This window comes from Rhopalosiphum maidis, chromosome 1, assembly GCF_003676215.2.
Source record: "Rhopalosiphum maidis isolate BTI-1 chromosome 1, ASM367621v3, whole genome shotgun sequence".
Lineage (NCBI taxonomy): Eukaryota > Metazoa > Arthropoda > Insecta > Hemiptera > Aphididae > Rhopalosiphum > Rhopalosiphum maidis.
Window position 1 is genome coordinate 55,844,785 of NC_040877.1, and position 6,877 is coordinate 55,851,661.

The 6,877-nt window shown below is 27.4% G+C and overlaps 1 pseudogene; it reads left to right on the forward strand.

Moving 5' to 3' along the window:
* Positions 1-3,793: 3,793 nt before the first annotated feature.
* On the forward strand, positions 3,794-6,069 carry LOC113549160 (annotated as a pseudogene).
* The last annotated feature ends 808 nt before the right edge of the window (positions 6,070-6,877 follow it).

Here is a 6,877-nt window from a genome sequence, read left to right on the forward strand (position 1 = left end):
ACTATGTAATAAGACTGTGTATTTACTATTTAGACATACATATTATATGTAAGGTGTGTAGAATGATATTGATCAATTATAGATCGTACGATTAAATGTCGGTCGTATGACCTAACCGACACCTTGTCGTACGATAATATTTTAATACGATAAAAAAGCCATCCGATAAATAATCGGCCGTGTGTACCGGCTCTTAGGCACTCGGTTAGGTTATACGTAGCATGACAGAAGGATCTCATGACCATCGTCATTGGAAGCCACCAGCTCGGTGGTAATCGTCACCGCCGTTGCCCTCCGTTTTTGTTGGCCACCCGCACTGTCTAGCCGTTGCTCCAGTCGCTGTGGTCGTGGAGGTCTGGACGGGCCAATGGCTAGTATGGGATATCACCACGGTGGTGGCGAACAGCCAACAGCGGCACCACCACGTCGTCCGGCTAACGGTTCATATGTCTGCTTGGAACTGCTGCCTCACATATGAAGTCGCATATCGGTCGTATATTGACGGTGAGGTGATGACACCGGACAAGCAGCGGACAGCGGACACTGCCTGTCCACGGCGAACAGCCGATTATCCGATTTTTAACGTTTAAATATGCGTAATAACATTACTCACTTGATCCTCCGCGACAACGCGTCCGATCGTTTTTTTTAGTTACTGGCTTAGTCATTGCGCATGTCACGTTATATTCTCATTATATTTGGTAAAAGATATAGGTTATACTACCTACTTATACTGGTTATAGTGTATACTAGTAGACTTTATTCTAACCATAATGTTCTATGATATAACTAACCAGTTGGTTATACATATATGCATCTAAGTTCTAGATTCAATCGGCAACTTCTTGTATTTATAGTATCTATTTGCTATTACATATTATTATCTAACATATTTAGTCAACATTCAGAGCATTCTACGACTTAACATTTTTGGAAACTTGCAGATAGTGTTGATATTTTTTTTTATTGTATTTGGATCTTGTGCAATCGCTGTAGTATGAATAAGAGCGATTGTGTGTAATGGAGTATTAAACAAAGAATGAAATATAATTAATCGTATTATTGATATTATTATTAATCTATAAGCTACAATGGTTTGGACTTTACAAAATATTTTATATTATCGTACACAATACGCCGTTTGAAACTGTTGATTATTTTATACTTGTGTTGTTAAGGACCGATTCTTACAAGTCCGGAGACCTGGAGGCAATCTAACTTCCATGATGGGTCTCCCGTGATAACGGGTTACCGAAATACTTTCAAAACTATTTTTACATGTGTAACAAGCTCCAGTCACCACAAATCATATTAAACTGTAAGATTCGAGTAATTTCAAATCAGTGATTGAACATTTGACGTTTTTCCACAAAAATATTCTAAGCGCTTCATAAAATTAAGAATATTCCAATTCCAAATGACGGCATAAATTGTAAATCTACGTCTGAATAATAGCAGTGCCTGTCGACCTATAATCCGGCTTTCTTTTACAGTGGACGTGCCGCTTCTACTGCTTATCAGAGCTGTTGAATTTGTACGTGATTTTATTAATTTAAGAGATTGTATGTTTTTTGTTCACGTATATGAATTAATTTAATTAACATGTATTTAAAACATAATATATTATATTAGACGCATTAAATTATAATATAATAATTAAAAAAAAAAAATGTTTATATAACTGCCTTAAAAAATAAAAAAATAAAAATATCTGTCACTAAAATTCTAAAAATAAATGTTTCAAAAGTAGTATTATCGTGTTTTTCACAATATTTCAATTTTGATGGCAGATATAAGTTACAATTTAAAAATACACATATACATATTTTTAATTGTCATAATAATAATATTTATTTACCATTCTGTACATTTCAAAACGATTAATTAAATTAAAAAATAATCACAGCTATTTTTTTTTCAATTCCAAGTGTAAGGTCAACATCATATTCCAAAGAGATAAGAATATTATTTTATTATATAACCCTCTCAATAAATTTTTATTGGAAAAATTTAAAAATGTATTGCGGAAATGGTTTCTGGACTACTAAAATGATTGATTAATTAAAAAGTTAGAATATGGGTAAATTAATTTAAAATGTTTATGCTAACTAATTTATTTTTGAATTATATATTACAACAAACAGTTTGCATCGTATTATTTAAATTTAATTTAGACTTTTAGCTTTCAGAAATTGCGGGTCCAGCTTATAAATATCGCTAATGCTGTCAGATTTTAGGGAATGAAATTAAGTGGAAGTTTTAAAACCATAAATAGGTATTGAAAAAATTAAAAAATTGTACGTAAGTACTTAATATGAAAACTATTTTCATTATTTTTTTTTCATTGAACTATCTATCATACTTGTATTAATATAAAATAATACTTGTTAAGTATTAAATATATTGTAAATTGTTTGTTATAGGTTTACGAATCAATTATATATAATAATTAATTTATACATGTGGTAAGGTCAGACATTTTCAAGTAGGGCCATGGCCCTACCTTGTTCGTCCTTGGCGCCGCCATTGTAATCTATACAGGTGAATATACGTATGTAATCGGTAGCTGCTATTAATATAATTACTTTTCTAGTTTTGTCGATTATTACAAATAATAGTATCACGTATCAACTGAATAACTGCTACGTGCATATCGCGACCTATTTTTTTTAGACTGTCCAATAGCTTAGAATAGTCCAAAAGCATGAACCTAGCTTCCATTCTTATATAGAAATGTGTTTCATGATATTTTTATTTAAAATATCGACATTTTATTTTGCATTCGATTTCAAAATTTACCCTTTTTTATTTATAAGTGCTTAATTTGTGCTTTTTTTTTGTTTATATTTAACGGTTTTTGATGCAAAATGCTGAAAAATACCGTAATTTTATATTTTATTAACTGAATTTGATATAAATTTGATTTAAATGTTTTTAATAAAGTATTTTACAAATTATCACTTATTTATTGTTGAGAATTTAATATGGTTATAACCCTCGTCAGCTGTCACTATCAAAACTTATTTTAAAACTGCGAGTCATTTCAATTTTATTAAATACTTTAATAGAATATTTAATAATTTTTAGTTGGTTGCCGTCTAGTCTACGACCGATGTAGAATACCTATACTGCGAGTTTCGTGTTATAGATTTTTCTTCTAATAAATTCAAAAACGTATTAGAACCAAATAGACAAAGATTTACTACTAAACATTTAACACAAATAATAATTATTCAATGCAATTCTTTTTAAAATGTATTTTTTTATATTTAATTTAATAATTGTACATAATAAATAAGAAAATTCAAAAATGTCATAGACAATAGTTAATATAACGAGCACATAAAAATACATAGTACCGATCCAATTCGTTTATATTATATTAATAATTAGATTTGTTTCTATATATTTATTGCATTTTTTCTCCACATTTCTTTATTTTTTAATGTGTATTTTCAACTTGTTCATACATATTTAACTGTTTTTAGTGCACCAGTGCATACATATTCATATGTAGTAGTGCATAAACATCCTAACCCTTGTAATGTGGTTTATACATATGGGAATGGTTTCCGCTTTAGATGTTATAAAATTACACGCGGTCATCTAAGCCTTATTACGATCTTCTAGGTACGAGTGACGTAATTCGAATAGTTACACATCGTTGTTGACGTTACTGCAAAACATAGTTAACGCTATCTCTAAGAGTGTTGCATACTATGTACTTTGGTACTACTGCGTAATCTTCCCATCTACATCATGAATAACTGAGACATTTCAAAAGTGAAGTAGCACGAGCTACTTGTTGACTTGCGAATACTCAATACGCATCTCTTATTTTTGTCTCACTTTTTGAGCAATCCACTCCTTGTTGGTTTAAAGATCACGAGTCAAAAGACTTAGTCAACATTTAAATTTGATACAGTCATTTTAATTGACTTAAATCAAATTAATACAATTTTAAGTTTAAAAGTTTGCTTGAAAAACATTTTACATGTTGAAAAGGTATATTATTTTGTACGGTACTAATAAACTCATGAATTCTTGTCGGCATGTTTCCCAATCAATGCTACAGTCAACAGTTGACGAAAAAACAGGTACCTATTTACCTCTATATTTTAATTTGGTTCTAGTGTTATATTTCATCAATTTAGCTACATTTTGTTTTATTAATTCTTGTTAAGCCAGATATCTGCGTGTTTTAAATTATTTAAATTATCTTTTACAGGCATAGTTACTATGCAAATGAATAATTCACATGTTAAATTGTATAAGTCTCAAGTTTTTAAATGAAATAAATACTCAAATCAATAGATTACAGAAAAATAATATCCTAGGAATGATATTAACATAAGTACGTATACGTTTTTGACTAAACATAAAATAAAATATTTGTATTTATATTTAATTTTAGGGATTGAAGAAAGTGTTTTATGGAGGATTAGATATAACAGAATTTTATAAACCAAATCCTGATAGATTAGCTGAATATTTGGCCACCTTATATGATACATGGATTTCGTTATACATGACTTCGTTTCATACTGTATCTGTTATTAATATAAAGTAAATTTATATTTATTAGTATTATTTTGTAATTTATATTTACAAACAAAATGTAAGTTAATACGATTGAAAACATATTATTAACAAATAGTACTTTTAAAATTTTCATAAAAATAGTTATTTTATTTTGGTAAGTTAAGAGGACGTACACCCTCATACTATATGTTTTCTCTGTCTTTCAAAAGATGAAAAGAATAATAAATCTGTGTTCAGTAAAACTATTTCTGTGTTGTTAGCTTTATTATATCAGAATTAATTGACTTATGAGTTATGATTAAACTTAAAAGAAAAAAAATTATCAGTTTTTTACAATATTTTTATTTTTAAACAAATTATAACTGTTTTGAGTACTTATGTAAAATATTAAAATATAAAATGACATAACTTTCTTAAAAATTAAAATTTCGCAAAAAACCGACAAGAATCGAATCATAGAACGTTTTTATAAATGCGTTTTTAAAAAAAATTAGAAAAGTTCAATAAAAAGTTGAAGTTGTGCACATAACTACATAAGTTTATGTATTACTAGCGCATAATAAATAAACTGGGTTCATGGTATACAATTCAAACAGACCCCTTTAAGAGACGGCATGCAATTCGAATTCAGCCTTATTAAGGCTTGGGTGTTATTGCAAGGCTTATCAAAATTATATATAATAATTGTTTATAATATTTATTTTTGATTTGGAAGGTATTGTAATCAAAATAGTTCCATTTCATTTAATTAAATTGAATACTAATTAAATAATTACAGAAAATGGTTTTTATTTCCTTGTTTTTACATTTACACTCATTTTTTTCTTTTAAAAAATTGAGGTGTATACAGTAATAAACTAGTGTTGAAAAAAATTTATATAAATGCAATACCATCTAAGACCTATTAATATATTATTTATTGTTAAAAAAATGAACTCATTGATTACATTTTTTTTAAATAAGGGCCACAGTCTAGGAGGAGGTTGCTTAATTGCCATGGGTTGTGATTATAGAGTTATGATTGGACCAAATTATACTATAGGACTTAATGAGACTAAATTAGGAGTTGTTCCTCTAAAATGGTAAATTTGGATTTACAAAATAATTTTAACAATAGCTAAAATGTATATTATTTATATAAATACATTTTGTATTAATTATTATCTTCTAGGTTTCAAGGTACCATGGTTGCAGTTATTGGTCAAAGAAAAGCTGAAGTGTCAATGACCACAGGAAAAATGTATACTACTGATGAAGCATTAAAAATTGGTTTAGTCGATGAAAGTTCGACAGATATAGATAGTGCTCTTAAGAAAGGAACTCAATATTTGAATAATTTTGAAAATATATCTCTTAAGTATCTTTTATTTAGTAAATACATTAAAGAAAATTGTATTGTTTAAATATACACTAATAATTAATTTTTTTATAGCTTGGACTTATAAGATGACTAAACATATCAGCCGTCAACCAACTATTCAATTGTTGATAGATAATCAATAAAAAGATTTTGATTTTGTTTTTAAATACATGCAAACTTCTATAGTTCAAAAAAGTCTTGGACTTTATTTACAACCTTTAAAAAAATAAGATAACAATAATATGGTTATTCTTAGATTTTTAATTTAAATTTTTTATAATTGTATACAAATTCAATAATCATTTATCAATTTGAAGAAAAAAAATAATACAAATCTATCAGCTGTAGTATTTTAAAAAAGCAATAATTATCGCAATAATTATGTCTGTTGATATTACATTGTATGCATTTTGTATTGGTATTATATTATAATATTATTATAGGTGATTGTGAAAGTTTTTCAAAATACTTATTAGCTAGTTTATAAGTACACAGACTTAAATTTATATTTTCTAAGAAAGGTTTTTATAAATTTAGTTTAAAATGTAATTTAACAAAAGAAAAAATACTCACAAAGTAAATAATTACAATAACATTGTAATTTGGGATATTGTAAAGAGTATACTTTTTGAAAGCAATACGATATTAAATGTTTACCTTATTGTTTTGGTAATATATACAACAAATTGGTAGGTAATCACTATTTAAATATTCAAATTTAAAATTATTAAATATCATTCAATTTAATGATACTCTCAAATCGCCCAGAGGCTAAAATGTATGTTCTTGAACACTTTTAAGGAAATAATAATTTTAATAATAATATATTTCATTAGGTATTTGTCATAAATAAAACGACACAAGCTCAAATACTATCTCCTTAAAATTTTATGAATTTATCTAAGATAAATTTTCACACTTCGACAAAATGTACACTGATGTATCGAAATCCACGCAAAGAGCTTTCCAATAATC